Below are 21,574 nucleotides of genomic sequence, written 5' to 3'. Positions count from 1 at the left end.
TGTATTCATCTTACACTGGATGATCCTTTATTCAGCCGCGAAATTCATCCTCTGAAACCACCGTTTTTGGCTACTGTAAAGCCCCCCTCCTTAAATCCAACATTCCTGATTGTCCACCCTCCTGAAGCCTACCAGGGGGCAGCCTTCCAGTCCCCTATGGCCCGGGTGACGGAACAAAGACGCCCAAGAAGAGCATCTTAGGTGTGGCATTCACATCGACATGCATCCACCACCACATTTAATAAGAAACATACTTGCAACGTTACAGCCAGAAAATATGGTTACCATAATACAGAAGGTCCCGTTTAATGTTTCCAGAGTGGAGTGGGCTGACAGCAGGCGTGGAGAGCGTTAAGTCACCTCTCCTTGATTGCTGCTGTCAGACGGCTGTTGGTCTCCAAACATATTAGTTTATGCAGCCACCTTGAGACCAATTCACTCTTAATTGGAAAGTGAAGTTATTGCAATGTATTACATCATATAACACTGGTGGGCTTATTCCTTGACGGCGTTAACATAATTGCACAGGGGTCTCTTCTATACATAACATGAAGAACAGGACCTTTTGCTCATTTCCAGCTCTGTAGTTTTATTCTGGGATTAATCAGAATTCTAGGTTCAAAAACAGCATTATTCATTTGTTTGCCAGCTTCCTTAGCGAGGACGATGGATTGTGTGTCACAGCCAGCCGGCGGGCAGGAGGCTGCTGAGGTTACATTAGGCAGCACACAAAGTTTGGCTTTGATGAATTAACCTTAGAGTGTTAATCAGCAGTGAAATCAGTGCTGACACACCTGCTTCTCCCAGCCTTGTTCAGTCCACTTTCTCAGTTCTGCACAGGTCCAAGAGCTTTCAAATCAAACCTGGGTCCAGTCTGCTTCTGAGCTGTACATTCCCCATCTGTTTTGGCTCATTCTTTCACTTCTGGAGCAGTCCCCCCCCCCCCCCCCCCCCCCGTTAAATCCAGGCCCCTCCATGTAAATGAAAGTGAGGGTTTCTGGAAATGTGGGTGTGTTCCATGTGTAGTGACCTGTAATGAGCAGACATGAGCTGCAGGCTACAGGTTTCTCTTTCTTTTCCAAAGTACCAAGGAAGGATTAAGATGTGTCAGAACACAGTTGTTCTCCAAGTCTGCATTGAGTCAGCATCAAACTTTAATCCCAGTTTGTGGGTGCAAAATTACTGTAAATAACATCACGATCTGGATGCAGTGCATGCTGATTCTCTACATATTGAACATTTTACTGTATCAGCTGAAGCCTGATTTCTTCCTCTAACATCCTGTCACAAAGGTCACTTCTCATCTTTTATATTTGTAACAGATTGATAACATCTTGCTTGCTGCTGTCGGTCTGATTTCACTTGAGGATCTTCATTTGTTTGTCTGCTGGATATTTCCAACAACATTTTGTGGTGAAGTACAACTGAGGACAACAACAACTGTGTTTTGTATTTTTAGGGAAAATTAAAATAACCAGATATGCTTGATGGTTGTAGCTGATAAACCAAGTGCACAGATCTGTACCATCTGCATTCACTTGCTGCTATTGTGAAGTTCCCATATTGTAAAGAGGGCCCAAGTCTAAAATTATATGAACACTCTTCCAGGTTCTCTACAGACCTCCACAAAAACGAAAGAAACTAGAAATACCGCATCGCTGTCACATGCTTCTCCCACGTGTCACCGTGTCCTTTGACCACCAAAACTTCTTCAGGTCATCCTTGCGTCACAGTGGACGCCGGAGCCAAAATGTAAGCAATTCCCTCAAGGCTGAACTGATCGCATGACAAGGAACAGGTGGGAGAACACGAGGACAGGGAGAACAGCAGGAACAGGGCTGTGGCTGACAAGACCGATTAACTAACAAGACCCAGCTGAAGCACAGAATATAAGGCGGGAAAAAGAGAGGAAGACTGTCGTACGAGGACACACACAAAGGAAGTACGTTTCCAAACACAAGAACTTTCTAAGGGTATGGTCAGACCAGCGACCTCAGACACGAAGAAAATAAGGAACAACATAAAGATCCATCCTCAAAAAGTACAAAACTAAAAGTCCAGAACTCAAGCTTGAACAGTCCAACTGGGACTGGGACACTTATCTCTACAACATAATTTCCAGATGAACATTAAAGAGGACCTGTTATGGGACTTCACAATAAACTGAATAATCTTTTCAGTTTAACGGTGTGTCCCGGTAGACACTGGAGCTAAATTTTTAACAAAAATTCTTTGGATATCCCATCGACAAGAATGGAGTAGATGCACAGATGACCTAAAAATAAAATGCCTTCTCCATGGCTGCTGCAGGTGTGGAGGTGTACGAAAAGGGATCTTGGAATAAGGCCTGTATGTCTTGTAGGAACTGAGACAAAATTGAGTCTTTTCTATTTTATTTCCTGTAATTTGAGAAGCAGTATGACATCTCTGAGTCCAGTTCTACAAACACTAGTTGATCTAATGGATCCAGCCTACCAAAGTCCATCTCAGCTCCCAGGTCGCAGTCTCTCAGGCACATAAACAAACCCTTCACAATTTACACTCAGCAATGCCCTGAGCCTGCATTACTGACTCTATCCAGCCAGCATCTGCTGCTCAGTGAGTCAGCTTCCTATCAGCCGCTGTGGCCCGAGTCACTCTGGCATCCAGGAAAGAGTGTTAGGCAGATATCCCCCCCGAAGCTTAGCAAGAACTGCTGATCTCATCCAGCTACGCTTTTTGTTTCCAGTAATAGTCCAGATAGTGTGTTTCACTTTCCCTGGGTGCCTTTCTGGCAGCTTTGTCTTTTTTACCTTCCCAGTGAAAAGAATCAGCTAGTTGTAATGGTGGGAGAGAAAGGAGATAAGCTCGTATTACAATAGTAATATTGTTTGCATCATAACGAGCAGCACAGCTTTTGTTTTTGAAAGGTTTGCAGTTTAAAAAAAAAAAAAAAACACATGACCTTGCTTTATTTTATCTTATTTGTGTGATTAAAAGACTTAATGGAGCAAAGCCTTGCAAAGCTGTCTGAAAAGATACACGCTTTGTAAAGGGCTGAAAGGACAGAGTTTCAAGGGATTGAAATGCCACAAGAGCTTTAGCTGCCATGTAAGACGAGGCAGAAGAGGCTGCATGGAATCAAAAGGCAGAAACGAGCCTGTACTCTGAGATGGGTCTGTTTATATGCAGGATTTAGTTCCGTATATGAAGCCTGCATAGCGTGCTGACTGGTTATGCACGGCTGTGACACCCTAAATGGGAAGTGTTTACAAAAGTCCTGCAATCGTGACGACAGATCCACCACAGACCTACGCAGGTCCAGCCCACCTGCCACTGTTGGACAGACCCAACCAAACACTCCTGTAAAGGTTTGTGAAGACACGATCGCTGAAAAGCTGTTTCCCGATGTTTCATTCAAGTGTCTCTATACCAAACTAGTGAATTTATATGAAGTCAGACGGAAACTTGAAGCAGATCCTAGACCACGACAGTGCTGGAGATATATTCACCCTCAGCAGCCAATAATCACGTCCTAATAAACACAGACTGAGCTGAGATGCTTTACATGAGCGCAGGAGAAAAACAACCCAGTAAATCCGGAACATCAAACATCAACGAGTTCATCTTAATTGTAACTGCAGCTGAGTAAATGGATTCATTTGTAGGTAAACTCCAGGAGCCATTACAACCTCAAACAGATGTAGTAGATACGGACGAGAGTAGCACGTCGCAAACACAGCCACAACAGCAGAGAGGCACAGGAGCGATTTGGAACCGTGAAGTTAGCCACCACGGTTGAACATGCGGTTCCTTTGCCTCAAAGTCAGTAACATTTTTCAGTGGGTAGTTGGTCAGAATTAGGCCTGAAATAAGGTGATCTGTGTGACTTTAATATGTTGAAACATTTTCTTCGATGACATTTTATGTGTCCTTAAAACGGCAGTAGCCAACATGGCGAAATGAGGCGACAGCCGTCATCCTGCAGAAAACAATTCGTGTCACAAGGCTTGTTGTTGTGATTAAGTCAAGCAAATGCGGTGGAGGTCATTCATAGCTTAATATTAGCTTTGTAATTCAAAGGTCAATGCTTACTTTTAACCAAGATTGTCTGCTACCTTTAAACACAAGTTCATTTAACACTGAACCTTAATCATCTGATCATAACGAGAGTGAAGGGGTTATAGAAACACGCCGTCATTCTGAACTCGTCAAATACGGACCCTCGCTTTTACGGCATGTTCATTAATTGAAAACTATTAAAATGTGAGTGTTATTCTGAGCATTCAGACTTTAAAGCAGGCTCCTTCCAAGTTTGTTTGGTTGGTTTTTTTTTTAATGTACATATTCACTTCAAGCTATGAGGCCAAAGGCAACCCCTCACAGTTCCAGGCTAAATGCTGCCCAAATCACAGCAGTAAAACAAACAACATCTACAATGTGTACTGGAGAAACAAACAAATGATGCAAGATGAAGGTTTGAGCGGTGGGATGACATGCTTCCATCCCAGTCCTGACTCCAGCTCAGCTACACGAGGCTTCACCGTGTCTCTGCTCAGCTCTGCAGTTCCTCACGACCAGCTTTTTAACAGCTATGTAAAAGACCAGAGGCACAGAGAGTCTGGGTCACAGAGTCTTCGCTCCAAGTACCACTCAGCTGGCGTAAGCATGACTAAATCCCGACCAGAGAGATACCAACAGTGAGTCCCCTTGGCCAGTCTCCACAGGAACAATTCCCCAAAGCCTCATACTCCTCACCGTGGGCCACAGACATGTGTAATTAGGTATAAAATACAGCTGTGTGGAGGGCAGGGTGGGCCTGGGCCGCTCGCTGCAACACCGAGGGGAGCCGAGGCTCAGGGCCATAGAGCTTTGAGCTGCCAGAGCACAGAGACAATTAAGTCCAAATGAAAAATTGATTTCCACTCATACCGAATGGATGTTAAAACAAAGCACATAGTAAATACCATCTGGTGACAGGCGGGAGTGCTGGCCACAGCAGACAAAGCCCCTTGTTAGCCTCGGCAGCGCCAGCGTATCGATCGCTTGCGGTGACAAAGGCGACTCTAAACGGAGCAGAGAAGATATATAATTCAATAAACAGATCGGGGGGGGCTCAGATTGTACGTGGCAATATGGGCACGCTGATGGCAACTTTAATATGTTCCTATTCCTTAGCCTGCTGGAAACCTGCTGATTGATGGAGCGCAGGGATCAAAACATTGAGTTATGCAGCGTGGATGTGTGTGTCATTGGAAGCAGGATTACATATGTGAAGTTTTGCTTGCTGAGATGCAGCAGCAATTTAGAAGCACTTCATTTTATGGGCAACAGAGAAGCAGTAAAAGGTGGAAGCAGTTTAAAAGTTTTATTACTTATATTTTCAGTTAAAATAGCTCCAGGGTAGAAAACAGGATCATATAAACCGTGTATATTCTGTACACACTCGCTCTACATCATTATTGAAGTTATATGAAGTGAGTGAAGACTCTTATGGTGGCACAATTAAATTCTGAATTAGTGGCACATCACAATACTTTTCCTTTCCCTGCCTTTCCTGCTTGGAAGATTTACACAGATCTTTAAATGTAGTTTGTAATGGCCAACTGATCGATAGGTTGAAGAAGTCAAAAGAGTTTATTGTATTCATTATTGCGTTCTGGAGCGTAATTGCACACTGAGGTGAGGTCTCTCATCACATTTATACCCCACATTAAAATGCGTTTCAGGGTGACCAGACTGCCGTTAGAACCAGTTTAACCGGAGCACTGAGGACAGCATAGGACTGAGATGGTCAGTGTAAATGCAACCGAATCATTCCAGATTTCCACAAACAGACACGTCGCATACCTCCGGAAGTTGATGCCTTATCTCTGAATTTTCATTTGATGCCTGGGGAGAAAAAAAAAAGTGTCATGCCAAACACGTAAAGGCAGAATTTCTGCACCCAGATCTTCCTGTGGACGGAGCTGGAACTGCCCACGACTGATAGAAAAGCAGGTGTGTGTATTAATCTATCCGTCTTAACTTCCCAGCTGTCAAAAACAGCTTTTGGTTTGGATAAGCAGTGATGCAGTCTGTCTGTTAGCAACGAAAGGCAAAAACTACACCGCCCAATTCCAGGTGGATGCTTGGTTCTATGTACAAAAAGCAAACCGTCTGATTGTTGGGGTAGTTTTTACAGTTGTGCTGTGGAATCTCTCTACCAGGTGGAAAAGTATTTGCTGCAGGTGCACATGGAGCCCGTGTTTCCCTGGGAGCTACATAAATGTTTTACAGTCCTGCAGCACGGTTCTGTCAGTGCTTGGCTCTTCATGGTCAGAAAATTATCAGAACCACGGCCGTGAAGTGCAAAACACAATCTAGAAGATCAGTGTGCTTTGTTGAAATGTATTGAATTTCTACTTGACTCTGTAGAAAGTTACAGATACGACAGATTTTCCACTGGTAAACTGGAGTGATTTCATTTTTTTGGTTCCTTCTTGGAACTGCAAAGCTGCATCAAAGCTACAGCCACATTCACAGTGCTAATGCTGAACGCAGCACGCTATCTTCAGGAAGTACGCATGGAGGCAGCTGAAATCAGCATCTACAGATACACATATCAGCTGTTACGCAGTGGAAGTCAGCGAAGATGACATGAGAGGTAGAATCAGGAGAATACACGGCTACATTTCTTCACATGGCTTCTGGTGGAGCGGCCACGGCTGCCGTGTGTGTCCGGAGGCACGCAGCAGCAGTCAAGCCTGGAGCGCTGCGATCGCGATGTGGATGGACTCGCGGACACACAGAAATGTCAGTGACTGCTTTTGACCTCAGCTTTCCTGAGGCAGCAAGGGTGGCCACCCTGATCTGACTGTTCAGACTGAAGTTGTACTGCAAAAAAAAAAAAAAATCTGATATGCGTCTGATTTCCAACCACATTGACGTTGATTTCAAAGAATCAGACTCCGGGTGGTTTGTGCTCTTCACACTATCATAAAAAAACACATTTGGACCAATTCTGCCTGCAACGTAAAGGTCGCTAAATGCACTTCAGTGTTAAAGATCTCAAAGTTGCCGCCCCCTGTAGTGTGAAGAGTTTTCTCGCTGTGATATGCGAGTATTCTTCAGCAAGCTGACCTTCATGTTACTGAGGTAAAACTACAAAGACCCTGAACAACCTTACAGGTGTTATAAATTATTCTGGTTAATTAGACCTCTGCTCAGGTAGACGGTGGGTGCTGGGAATTACCGGAGGCCCCGTGTGCTATTTAGATCAGGCCTTAATCAGGTTAAAAATAAGTGAAAACACCTGTGTGTGGATTGTGGCTGAGTTAAATCAATCCTGACCCCAATCTGTCCCCCAACCTGCAGGCATTAATCCGTGGAATATTACAGTTAAAAAATATAAAAATAGCATGTGTGCTTTACTTGTCTGTGGGAGAAGAGAAAAACTAGTGTTTCCTAAATGGAGCTGCACCACACTGACCACCAACGTGGCTCTTCCCAGAAGCTGCAAATCTGACACCGTTTTATCAGCTGACATTTCTCTGTGTTTAATTTTTCACATCAAAAAGCTCTGGTCTTTGTGGCATTGTAAACTGAAGAGGGTCTTCTTCTGAGGATCCCTCCTCCACTCAGTCTGAGGAGGGATTTCTCTCTGGAAGCGATGCTGAGAATGTGATAGCATCACTAATCTTAGCAGGCTTTGCATGCACTTAATATACCTCAGTAAATCAAGAGTGGGGATAGATCTTCAAAGGAGACAGAAGAGGAGACGGAGGCAGACGGTAGAACAGACTGGCAGAAAAGAAGCAGGATAGATGGTGTGAGTGAGGGACAGACAGGAACAGCGATGGTTAAGATAAGAGAGGGAACAAGAGAAGCAACAGAGAGAAATGGGAGAACCTTGAGTGCTAATTACTCAGTGGATACAGTTTTCTATAAAGCAACCTTTTGGTTGAAGCAAAATATCTTACAATACTTTGCTTGATTCATTCACTTTAACAAAAAAATCATTATGTCTGCAGAAAAAATGCTGAAAGATTCACCAGCAAACAGTTTCCAGTGTCAAGTCCCGACTCTCAACTCCAAAATAAACCCATCAGCAGATGTTCTAGCCGGGTCACATGTTCTCAACCTTTTTAAAAAAAAAAAAAAAAAAAAAGCAGCATACTTTATACCAATCCGTTGTATCAGCCATGTTTTCATGAAATGTCAAGCGAATCATAGCAAATGAACCAGATTATGCAGAGCGCATTTCAGTCAGAAGGAGCCAGGATAGGCAATGTTAAACGGCTGTAACAGGAAGCGTAGAAGAAGAACAGCAGGAAATAAAACAGGTCAGCCCGATGTTTGTCACCTGAAGAGAGCGCGACAACAACCCAGAGGGAGTCTGTGCACGTGAAGCTGCATCCATGTAAAACAGCACGCACCGAATCTAAAACTCGCAACGGAAACACAGCTGCAGGTACGAGGCCACAAGACGTCAAGACTGACCACAAGACAACAGGCACACAACCTGTAAAGTGCCCTCCATTTTTGATTCAATCTCAGTTGCATCTTGCAAATCTCCTCAGGCTACGAGACAGACAACACGGCGCACGCAAACACGCAGAGATGCAAATTTTGACGTTGCAACACTCGTCTACAGGCACCATCTTTGTTAGTGGCTGAAACAATGAAATCACTGCAACCACAACACGCGTCTTCCATCAGGGCCGCTTCCACATCGCTGCCAACAACCACATCTGAACGACAGTGACTCGCTATCGCCACGCAGTGACCTCTGGAGATGCAGCTTGAAACCTCCGCTGCTCCTGCAACCATGATTCACCATCACTTCCTGCAGGAACAAAGAGCTGAAACCAGGCCTTTAACTCAAGAAACCTGTGGAGCTGAAGCCTGAGAAGGTGCTGCAGCTATTCAGACATTTGTCAGAGGCCAAAATAATCCCATTAGCTGAAGAGATTATTGGTTGAATTGCAGTCTGGCCAAAGCACCCCAGTTCTCCTGGCTACTGCTGGACTGAAGGCCATTTCGGGACAGACGGAGGAACAGAGAGAAACAGGAAGGAAGCAGTTGCCAAGTGCTGTTGCAAGTTTAAAACACAACACATGCAGATTTACGCTTGAGCCCAGTGAAAATGCAAACGCAAGCACAAACCCAGATCACAAACACATACGGATGGAATAATTTCTCCTATTCTGTTGACCAGAAAAAGATGTCACAATGTGGCAATAAAACAAGACGTAGTAAAGGACAGGGAGAAGTGTGTGCTTGAAGCCAGAACATTGGATGGAAGCAATCCCAGCTGATGGTTTTACTGGGAGAACAACCCCCCCACCAGCAATAAATCATCATCCTTATGAAACACTCACATTCAAAGCCATGTTGTCGAAACTTAATTGCAGAAAAATCAGACTTCGTCAACACAAGCTTGGCTGCATCTTGTGAAGGGAACTCTTAACAGGACATGGTGGTGAAATCCTCTCCTCTCTCTTCTGGCTAGCTACACGGCAGCTGTTAGCTTCCAGTCACAAACGGAGTAATGTTACCTGTTGGTGACGTAATTTCAGTACTACTAACAGTTTATGTATCCAGCGACACGTTACCTCTAAATTAACCCTCTTGTTGCTCGTTACAGTTTTTATTTCGCCGCGAAATAAACTTTTTACTCACAGTGAAACCCCCTGGACACCGACAGCCGCTCTGTCCTCAATCCGGTCCGGAGTGAATATCTCCTCCTACGGAGCTTTGCAGTCCACCCTGGAACTTCCCTGGCTTTAAGGAGTCTTTCAAAAATATATATCCACAACGATATCCGACGTCCTTTTTGAGTTTCAATCCGCTCTTCCGCGCCGAGAAGCGGCCGTTTGCCGCCCCCGTCCACCTGTTGTCGCCGCCATTCTGAGCCACGCGACGGTTTGAGCCAATCACAGCCCTTCCAGGAAGTGCAAGCATTAAAAAAGGAGTTCTGGGTACCGGAGTTTAGGTACTAATTCTTTTTCATAAGCAGAACTATATTATTGATCCCTTCAACCTTACCAGACAAATCCATTAGCCATGCTTGTAGTATGCAGTATGTATTTCAAATATCACAAATCGTCACCTTCGACGTCATTTTTTGACAATTTTTTTTTGCTTGAATCAACTCCTTACAATGTTTAGTCTCCAGTTCTTTGCATTTTCCAGAAAAAAAAATGACTTAGGCCATCATTTTAAGAAGGCGAGGATGTGTAAAAGTATATTCACACAGGAAAAAGAGAGTAATAGAGGATTTATGTGCATAAATTATATAAATATACGCATCTTCCAAACAATCGACATGAAAGAATATTGTTAAGTATTTTTGAGTGACTATTTATAGCCGCCTGCTGATGTTTCTTTGAAGCAAGTATTGCAAATGTAATCAGTAACTTGTTACTCAACACAGTAAGGTTATAGAGTAACTTTTCACTTTCAAATAAAAGTAACAAGTTATGTGAAATACATCATATTTTGGAAGTCTTCAAAGTGAAAAACTTTCACCCTTTGCGAGCATCTTTCTTGCTTCTTAGTCGTCCTCATTGATTCACTCAGTCAGCACAATGCATGATGGGATATTGAACTCAGTGACCATCAGATGTGTACTGCTTTTCCTGTGGGGACGCTACTTGTCAAAATATCTAGAGTACAACAACACTTCTCCCTGTGCATCCGGACGCAGTAGTGAGAGATTTCACACACATCCTCTTAGCCAGCAGTTTTTACAGGGGTGAATAAAGTGGTGCAGGTACCCACTTTCACGTTCAATAATTAACCAACTGTTGCAGCTAAATTTCCATTTCATAAGAGGAACCAGACGTGATATCAGTCGTTTCTCTTTTAAGCCAGACAACCAGCTGGAAACCATCAAAGGAAGACAAACAGTATCAAGATCTGTAATTAAAAGGCCCAGCCAAAATCACTCCGGCCCATCCAAAATTGGAATCCTGGCGCTGTGCCTGGTAGATTATGTATTGCATATGTATTAACCAAACGGACTGGTCGGAGATCCATTTGTCTCTAATCCATTTGGTTGATTAAAAAACACAAGCTCAAGGTTAACTTTTAGACAGAGTAAAGGAGGGGGAAAGACGCAATCAAAAATCACCGGAAAAGTTTATGAACGTTGTATTTCTGCAGCTCCTGCAGGGGCTGGAATGATTCCAGTCGCCAGCCAGTATCGCCGGGTAGAGCTGCAGCAACGGCTGCCTACATCTGCTCCTTCAGCCCTTGGAAAAGACTCGCGAGTTGTTCCAACATGCAGTGGAGCCTGAGATGCTGCAACAACAACAAAAAGGAGGCAACTGGAAGAAACATTTGATTTAATGGTAAAATTCCCAGTTTTGAGTATGTGACTTGTCAGTGGTGGCAGCACGGTGGAGCAGTGGTCCTCACTGTGGCCCCCAGCAAGAAGGTTGTGGGTGGAGCCCCGGCTGGAGCACGGGGTCTTTCTGGGTGAGTCTCCATGTTCTCCCTGTTCCTGCTGGGTTCTCTCTGGTACTCCAGCTTCCTCCACAGTCCAAAGACATCAAGAGGGACCAGGTTAATCCAGACTCTAAATTGACCGTAGGCGTGGCTGGGAGAGCCAATGGTTGTCTGTCTCTATGTGTTGGCCCTGCCCTGGACTGGTGACCTGTCCAGGGGGAAGGCTGCTAGGATAGGCTCCACCCCCCACTACCCTTAACAGGCTAAGCAGTAGAAAATGAATAAACGGAGGGATGGATGGATGGATGGATGGATGGATGGACTTGTCGGTGGCTTCATTCACAAGGTAAGAAACCTTCTGATTCCAACCTGAATACGGCCATCGTCACAGCCATCAATGACCACATTGAGACATTAATCGTTCTGATCTCAGTCACATGACTAAAGTGTGTTGCGATCGTGCTACGAAGACCTAACGGAGTTTCTCCAGTGTTCCCGTGATGTCCATCCGGCTTCCAGCCGCTGCTACAAACCCGCCTCTGTGCTCAGTTTTCTGCATCATGAGCAGGAAAAGATTCACCGTCACCAACACAGCAGAGAGTTTTCAGGTCAGGTTCTAGAGGGAAACGCCGACGCAGAACGTAGTGATGTAAGGTGGGCGTGTCTTCAGTCATTGGCAAGACTTTAACTGTGTTGCATGTAAACAGGAACATCCTGGAAACACCTTCATGGAGATATTGACCTGAGAGACAAATGACTCACTGACCTCATGGGAGACTGAATGTGGAACACAGTAGAACTGATCTGCCCCAAAGAAATATGCATGAGTGTGTGAGTGTGTGAGTGTGTATTCATAAGATCTTCGCACGTCTTTAATAAAACACACATTTCATCAGCTCATGTGGAAGAAATACGGGGTGTAGTCCGCTTGAGGGTGACATCAGCCTCTCGTCAGGATTCTGACTTTATGTGACAAATATACAGCTCTGCCGGCCTCGCTGGGCCCGGTGCTCCCCCCCATACGGGTCTCAGGAGCGCGAGCTTTTTAAACCCATTCATGATTAATGACTTTATTTATTATATTAAGAGGGAAAAAAAAACAATTTCCCTGTTAGAATTGGAGAGAACATTTGATGTGGAAACTGTTCAAGACATGTTGTCAGAGTCACGCTGTTTTTTTTTAGTTCTGGTGTTTCCTGTCACGGCTCTTGTGAGTTTGTCCGTGATTTGCAGAGATTCAGAGCAGCTGGTTTTTGCTGTATTTCCCATTTATTTGGAAACATTTGTCTCCTCTGGGTTTTACTTGCATCCATTTATTGTCTTCACCTGTGTCATTTAATCAGTTTGCCTCTGAGCCAGCGGTGATTTAAGACGGCAATCGTACAGAAGAGTCAAGTCCTTTTACTTTTTTTAAATCATAAGATATATAAGATAATGTAAATGTGCACAGAGAGTCTTTCGGACGATGTGATTGCTGCTCTACTAAACTGTATTTAGGCTTGTTTTGGAAAAAAACCTAATAAGGTATTTGTCCTGTCCAGCTTTTTACTTCACAAGCTCAAATAAAAGATCTAGGAATGTTTTCTACCTCAGGAATTTTGTCCACAAACGTGTTTGGCGTATCAGCCCGCTGGCAGGAACACGTGCAAGATTGTGTCTATTAGTGCGTTCGTGCTGACTTTATTTGTAATCTGACTGCACGTTTGGCAAGAAAACGGCGTTGAAGTGGTTATTTGGTGTTTCTCGTTAAACGCACACAAGCACACGAGAGTCAAAATAAAACTTCAGTCTTCCTACAACTGCCACGGACTGCGAGGCGGATCATTCGGCGGGTAGCTGGGGGCAGGGGCAGAGTTTCCAGGACCAACAGAAGAAGCCACAGTACCCTTGGGACTAAATGACAGGGATACTGAGTATCGCATAACATGTCTGTGACTGACAGGCAGAACCATGGGGCATGATGGGAGTCATGTTTACAGCCACAAATCCACGAGGGGAAGCCCGGCGATTCCTCATGTGCAGCCTGTTATTACCTGTCTTAACAGCTGGCATGAAATTATGAACAAACTTACTGCAAAACCTCACTTGTCCTGTCTGCTTACCGGTGCCCGTTTGGCTTTCTTTTTCTCTTTTTTCTTTTTCCTCCCAGGCCGAGTGACACTTTCAGTTTTATCTTCTAATCTGATAAACGTAATTGCTACCCAGTGACAGCAATTTGAACCAAGATGTTTATAGCATACTGGAGCGTCATGTTCCTGCCAAGAGGAAAGTCCTGCATGTGGCAATTTGTGTGAAATCCCATCCAGGTTGCATTTACCCTTCTGTAAAGTGCCAGGAAATTATCAAACAAGTGGCTGCCCCTCACCGCATTTGACTGCAGCTCTCTCAGAAGTTAATTACAGTATGGGGCATCATGGGAAAATGCCCCTGATGATGTTTTGCGGTTGTCTGCAACACACAGGACAATTGCATCCCATTATGGCGGAACTGAGATGTGTTTGAACTTGTTGTTTTGGCACCCGCGGGGCCGGCGCGTGGGGGAGTATTGGATTTTTGCTAATTTCTGAATTACATCATCTGAGACACAAGTGTTTCTCAGGAATGATGTTGTTTGCTTGAAGTTCACTTTCATTTCTGCTCCAAAGAAAACGTAACGGAGAGCAGCGGTTGTTGTGGGAGGCCGTCACAGACAGCAACAAAGTCACCCCGGTGATGAATCTGCTCTCTCAAAGGTAGACTGACTTTAATGGCACTTAAGTAATTGCAGATATTGGAAGTGACCACAGGAGGAGCAATATTCCCGCGGCGATATTTGCACATTATTCACCCCGGGCCAGAAATCAATTGAAAACAGCTCTGCTGTGCATCTTAATAGAGCGCCCTGAAACGGCTCGTACTCTCCCTCCAGATGTTTAGCGTTAGGACGCGCTGAGAATGTGTGGATGTGTGTATTCACCAGACGTGGGCACGGATGGACAGATGAGGGACGGAGGGCTGGGAGCTCCAGAGGGGAAAACAATGCCTTATTTGAAGCTCTTTCTAGTTGTTCGGTGTGACATGTTTGTTTCAGATATTTTGGAAGATATTTTCATGTGTTTACAGGAAAGTGAGACAAGCGTGCAGTGGACTGATGGAAGTTGTGAACGCCACGGTTCTACCTGAAGCTGCGTGCCGGCTCCAGACCTCCACAGGCCTTCCCCTCTGACAGGGAACAGCTTCTGTGTCCTTTTGTGAACTTTATTTTGAACTAGAGAGGAACTTACTGTCACAGGTTTGTTTGTTTTTTTTTGTGTCACAGGCAGTTTTCTCACTCTAGCTGAATATCTTCAACTTATGCAAATGACGCAAAATCATGTTACTTGCATCGCTGAGCACAAATGCGTGTGGGATTGTGTTTATTTACATCCCTGTTGATGTTATTTGTAATTCCGGAGCACAGTCAGTGAGACAGCAACATCAAGCTCTGGTTGTCTGGGTTTACCTGTGGAGTACAATGCTGCCAGCTCTTCCTCCTCGCCATCTTACATCATGGCGATACATGTGACCACATGACTAACTCCAGTGGTGCCGCGTCGTCTGCGCCTGTGCGAGCCAGTTAAGTGAATGACTATTTTTATGTGGTTTCATTCGTTCTAATCTCAAATATCTAATCTGTATTAGCGAGTCTGAACTGTAGTTCCCCCATTTTATTTTTTTTTTGTGCAACTTCTGTTGTGCGTTGTGCAACATCCTCAGCTGATGATGCAATGATCCGAGGTTCAGGAAATCTTGAACAGTTCAAGAACCTGCTCCAGTTTGGTGGGAAAAGGGCGACTGAGCTTTCACCATGGTGTGCGGGGGGGGGGGGGGGGGGCAGTCTTAAAGAGACAGGAGCTAAAAAAATGGCTTCACACAGAGGATGAAGTGAGGCGCTGCATAAAGAGCCAGAATCAATAATTATGTCTTTGAATTGCAAGTCATTTAAAACTACAATCACGGAGGCCCTGAAAAAATGCTAAGATGGAGGCCACAACGATTGATCCGCTTTCGAATCATCACATTTTTATGATCAACATGGCAAACGTTACCTGCAACAAACAGCCACTACTGCAACACCTGTGTTCGTGATGAATAATCCAGCAGTCAAACAGAAAAGGGTTAAACACCCCTGACAAGATAACGAGACCGCCAGGGGCTACGGGTTGATGTGGATCTCACTGGTGAGGCTTTTATTGTGAAGGTGAAGAGGCCTGGCAAGTTTTGACTTCAACCCTAACAGTTTCATCTAGACTTTTTAGGGCAGAAAATCAATATGACAATAATATTCTACACTACTGCATTTTTGAAATAGAAATTCACTAACAGACAGAACTCCATCCCCCCACACACATATTTAAGAAGCGTCGTGCATCTGAGATGCTGCTCACCGTGAAAGAAAGAAATTACCTCCAAAGACACTGAGAAAGTTAATCTCAACAAATGTGATCGGTTCTGCTTCCAGATGAGTTTCACACCTCCAACAAAAACTCTGCGTGTTGAGCGGGGATGCACACGCTGCTGCAGACAGACACTGCATGAGCTCATCTTGGGCAAGTGTGTGTTCAGCTATGGAATGACATCATCTCACACTCTGTGATTCTTGACTCTACGTGACATATAAACCTTCGCCACTTCAGCGTTATGACCTCCAGCACCCTCCCGACTATGTGACTGTCAGCTGATACATTTGGGCTTCATGGCGGGATCTCAGGCTCAGACGGCGGTTCGGCCAAACGGCAACAGTCACCATGAATTATAGTGTTTATGGATTATTTTGCATTGACTTGGCTTTGTGTCACTTGAAAGAAAACATTCCAGCTTCCGTTCGCCTCAGGAAATTCTTTCTTTTATAACGTTCTTTGACATGACTTTATAACGTCCTGTAGCTTGTTGCTATTGCATCACCATCGAGATGGTAATCAGGCGAAAGCGTGCAGTCTCCCAGGTAGGAAACAGAAGTCAGAGCGACATGGAGATTTTATTTTAAGAATACCATAGATCCATTATGCATTTCAGTAATCTAATACAAGGTCTGCGCTGCTTCTTGTAAGGTCAAGTTAAAAAAAAAAACAACAAAACAAAACGAGGGCTGGTTGCTGCTGTGATTTCATCTGTCGTAAAGTATCAAACTGTGTCTAAATATTAATGTCCACATCAAATCAGAACCTTTTATCTGTGGTCATGTGCAAATTCTTGTATTAGACCCTCTTTGGATGAGCATCATGTGATCTATTGCTTTCTGTTATATAAAACGTTGTCTCTCTGGGTGTACATCTGAAAACTCTGGCCTCTAGAGATCCGTACTTCAGCAACTCTGCCTGCCTGGTTGCATCACTGCCTGCATCTGCCACTCAAGGCACTGCTTTGGAGCGAAGGACGGCATCTTATGAACGTTTGAGTTGAACAGCCATTCGGGGAACAAGCAGCAACACCAGCTAGCTCACGTTAGCGAGCCGGTTCGCTGCACCGTACGAGTCCTCGTGAGGAGATGCTGACTCCCAGCAGCCCTCCGTGAAAACACCGCTGCTGTGACTTTTGCAGTGTGAATGTGAATCGTTCTCGGGACAAAGACACCACGGACACGTGACCTCACCACACCTAGCTTAGCCCTTGTGGTCTTGTTAGGCCACTTGTTGGCGGCTGCTGTTTTTAAGACACAAAAATACTTGGAAATGAAATGATGGTGGTAATATACGATCGTACTATAGAACAAAGTATTAAAATATTTCCAGCTCGTGTGAACCCCAGTCTTTATTTCAAGCATTTCACCATAAAGCCACAGACTCGGAGGTGAGGGAACCGGACATTCAACAACAAATTGACGACAAATCAGCGTTGGCATCGAGTATCAGACGTGAAAGGCAACAAGAAAGTACAATTAGTGGAATCTCTGGAACGAACGGTGCAGCAGCCGCCTCAGGTGCTCTGGTTTCCAACCGCTGAAGGCTTCTGTGTTGGCTCGATGCTCCTGTCACTACTCCTGACCAGAGGTGAGGAAGAATTTCACCGTACTCTGCACCAAAGCTGTGGTCACAGACGACGTTCACCATCACAAACTTTAGCACAAGCTCATAAGCGCGCCAAGTGCCAGTGACACTTACAGTCGTTATTATCTGTTCTTTCCTAAGCCCTGAGAATTGTGTTCTCCTGCAGGATTAAATAAAAAGTATGAAGAAGACGAAATGCAGCAGCGCATGCATGCGCACACATGCATCTCCCATGCAAGCGTGACTACGTGCATCCATGTGTGGTGCGAATGGAGTCTGCAGGATGGTGAGATGGGCTGACAGCACCAGCAGAACAGCCTGCAGCGCTCTGTGCATGAATTAGCTTGCCTGCACAGGAGAACCAGTTCGCTGTACCGGAGTCACTGAACCCCGAGGTGACAACTTGATTTGTTTCACACGATCCAAATGACCTGTTTTTTTTCCTCCCTCCCTCTCTCTCTCTCTCTCTCTCTCTTGCTCTCTCTCTCTCTCTCTCTCTCTCTCTCTCTCTAGGAGTTTTTATTAAGATGATAAAGTGATATGATTTTTGGATGCCTTCATTTTCAATAGCGGTTGATGAGTTTCCAAATATTCAGAATTCTGTCAGAGAGTCATTTTATTATAGGTATGGCTGAATGAACATCTGAATAACACTGAAACAGGATGTACGTAGAGCGCCGTGGAATCTAATGGCTTTGCGGTGAACTGTTGCCCTTGTCACTGTCATGTCAGCAGCACTCTCAATATGTCAGCTTGTATGTGCATCAGTGTTGACAAACTGCCTCACTTGTGGGCGACCCAGGAATGAATCTGATTGCACTGAGGTTGGATAGATGCACGGAACATTATATAAGAGAATAAGTGTAAAGAGGAGCCAAAGACCAGCAGGCTGGCTGAGTCAAATCACATGCGTGTTGGAGCTGCAGCGGCATGTCGGCTCCTGTGCTGGGTGGTTTTTTGTTTTTTTTTTCGTTCCCCTCACAGCAACACCTCATCTAGAGTTTCTCAGGGACAAGCCAGAGCAGGCAGACAGGCCCCCATAACACCATCACTAATAACAGAAGCTGGAAATGGGCCATGGGAAAAATAAATCTGAAACACTTTATTGTGGTGGAGCTCCTGCCAACATGCGCATGTTGTAATCATTCCAGTACTCATAAAGGGCATATCTGGTCTGGGCTGGTTTGAACCTCTCCATTGTGCTCCGCTGTGACACAATATTTATTAAAGTATTTACCCCACATTACAACAAAGACTGACTCTGATCAGAGAGATTCCTCTTTAACAAGCTTACAGACGTTTACGCAGGACAACGCTTGTGGAAATGACTTGATTTGATCATTGCTGCAGACAAGCAGAAACATGATTGGCAACCATTGTCTGTGTTAAGAAAAATACATTTATCAACAGAACTATAATAAGATAAGACATGCCTTTACGAGGGGATGTTTTTGTTGATACAGCAGCACAAATAGAGCATCAAAACACGACGAGGACCATAAAGTACAGATGCAGTCTTAAGGTAAGGAACAGTATTGACACAAGTAGAGAATAAACATCAGGAAAACACACAGATAGGAAGCGTCCACACACACGGAGATGTAACGAGATATCAACTCTACGCACAGGTGGATGAACAGAGTAAACAAACAATATACAGTATAAACAGACTTTTCTGCCCGTCTCAGTTCACCAGGAAAAAAAACAAATGGCAAAAAGCCCAAAGTTCAAGAAATAAATCTGTAAAAGATCCTGCAGGTGAATGACGACTCCACCACACAAACACTGATGTGTGGTGCTTTAAAGTGCTCCAACGGTGAAACAGAAACCCATAAACGCTCAATTAAAGGCACTTTTGTTGGCTGGGTGTTGCTACATGTTTAGACAGACACACCCAATAAGAAGCAGGTTGCTTTTTTTTTTTTTTTTATTTTTCTTCATAAGTAACTAGTATCCAAACTTCAGGGCGATGTGTTGATGGTAAATGACAACAGCGGAATCCAAGCTGTCAGATTTGTGGAACAAACCTCAGGAGGAGCAGCGGCGACACATCTGTGGTGATCCAGAGGAGGGTGAGGGGCTGCGACGTGCGTCTGAGGGCCAGACGTGCTGGGGGACCGGGGAGGCTGCTGGGAACAAGAGAGCAGATAATCTGGTGGAGAGAGACACATGAGACACGTCCCTTTTTGTCCCAAATACAGAACAACGACTGAAGCATGTAACAGGCAAATCAATGATAATCTGTGTTTGGTTCGCACCTTTGCGAGCAAAGTTACAAGACATGAAACATTTGTTAAAACAAGTAAAACCAAACGATAGCAAAGACAATCACCTCAAGTCAGAGCAATGTTAGAATATTGAAGCAACAGATGCCGATACCGTTGGAGGACGGTTGTTTAGAGATGATAACAGATTAGCATCAGCTAACGCTTCAGTCCTGCACTGTGAGTTGAGGTTTGTAGCCTTGTCTGTTGCCATAGTGACCTAAAACATGAGCATTACTTCCCGTCTACGCTGGACACGTCAGCGCTTTGACCAGAGGGGCCGTCTCCATTCACGCTTCATCACTTTCTGAGCTCATGAATGTTTTCACCAGCGACGTATTGTAGTGAAATTGTTTTTTGGTTTTTTTTTTATTTCAACGCCAAGCTTGCCGACATGACAGAGAAAAAAAACCCTGGCGTGATGTCTCATTACAATCACCATGGGTGCTGTCACAGCGTTATTCTGAGTCAACGCAGCAGCTCCAACATCTATCCTGGGATGACATCACAACTTTTTTTTTTTTTTTGGTCATTCCGTCAAAGTTGTTTCACAGTTTAACATCTAACATAATCAAAGTACCATATGTGCAGGGGAGTTCTCAGAGGATTCCTCCCTGAACTCTTCAATTTGCAGCTTGTCTGTGTGAGTGACTGACGAGGACGTGATACTGGCCGTAATAATGGCGCCCGAGGCCCAGCTAACGCCTCCTGCATCCTCACCGAGAGTCCAGCTTCAAAACCAAAGTTGAGTGACATCTGGAAATTTGGGCCCGGATGATTTTTTTTTCTTTGTTTCCCTCCGTTCCTCTAATGACGCTCAGCACATTGAAACAATAACATTGCTGAAGTGTCAAAGAAGAAATTGTGGCAGAGCTCACAGTCATTGAATGTATCCTGGGGGAGTCCCCAAACGAGGAGTTACAGTCGGCTCTGATTGGATTATTGCAGGATTACACTGGGTGTTAATGGGGCCCAAATGGGTATCGTAGACATGACCCATCCTTCAATTTCAGGTGGTACATCCTCGCTAACGCTGGCTAGCTCAGTGAAGCTAAGCTAGCTGCCCAGCCGGCGGACGCGTCTCCTAACACGAATCGACATAACTTGATGTCTGACACCCGTGTAACCTTTCATGCACAAGACGGAAATATTTCAGCTCGTAGTGGCGGTACCATCAGAGTGACATTCTGAAGTCAGGCTGCCATCAACTCGGGTACACATATCAAGCCCCGCCCCCTCCCATACAGGTTACACATGCTGACCTGCATGACATGCATACCTGTGATGATTTACAGCCAATGAGAAACTTTGAGGGTGAGACTGGCAGGCGCATCAGCCTCCTTCTGCAAATCATCAGTCTTCCAGGCCCCTCTTGGTGATATCAAAGACCCACTAATAACCAGCGTAACCTAGAGAACCGCTGCTAACCAGTAGGCACGTCGGCTGCTGTGGGGGATCAATCCCGGGTTCTGATTACAAACTATGTGATGGCTTCCTGTTTCATAATTTGACACAAGATTGTACAGATAGTGATGTGTTGGGCAACACAACGCAGGAGTGAGTCATAGGTATGAAAACCTTCATGCTTTAGCTCCCTGAGAAAATCTTCACGTCTCAGTGCTTCGTGTCACAGGTGTCTGGATGTGCACGGCAGCCACTGAGCCGTAGCATCGGTTGTCCTCCCCCGTGAGAGCAGGGGAGCGACTCAGCCACGCGGCTGACAAACATACCATGATAGATGTTTCCTTTCAGTATCAATAATTATTGATAATTAATCACCTAGAACTCGTGAATACATTCCTCAGGGCTGTGCATTGCCATGTTGTCTTTAAAAGAAAAATTATATCGATATTCCAGCGCTAAGTAGTGATACATTACGAGTTTTTAAACTTT

The 21,574-nt window shown here is 44.7% G+C and overlaps 2 long non-coding RNA genes across 2 annotated transcripts in view; one reads left to right on the top strand and one right to left on the bottom strand.

Annotated features, from left to right (window-relative positions):
• LOC147262100 (uncharacterized) overlaps nucleotides 1-9,874 on the bottom strand; it is a 254,235-nt gene extending 244,361 nt beyond the window's left edge. The window contains exon 1 of the long non-coding RNA XR_015115966.1: nucleotides 9,643-9,874. This is a non-coding gene — a long non-coding RNA (uncharacterized LOC147262100). The remainder of the gene's footprint in view (nucleotides 1-9,642) is intronic.
• Nucleotides 9,875-14,055: 4,181 nt separating this feature from the next.
• LOC147262099 (uncharacterized) lies at nucleotides 14,056-14,991 on the top strand. The gene is made up of 3 exons (XR_015116134.1): nucleotides 14,056-14,144; nucleotides 14,515-14,683; nucleotides 14,852-14,991. It is a non-coding gene; the product is annotated as an uncharacterized LOC147262099 (long non-coding RNA).
• The last annotated feature ends 6,583 nt before the right edge of the window (nucleotides 14,992-21,574 follow it).

Source organism: Aulostomus chinensis, chromosome 5 (genome assembly GCF_037954235.1).
Source record: "Aulostomus chinensis isolate RoL2024-O1b breed Wild chromosome 5, RoL_Achi_v1.0, whole genome shotgun sequence".
NCBI classification, from domain to species: Eukaryota; Metazoa; Chordata; class Actinopteri; order Syngnathiformes; family Aulostomidae; genus Aulostomus; species Aulostomus chinensis.
Note: the sequence above shows the minus strand (reverse complement) of the source record. Positions and strands in the feature narration are given on the sequence as shown.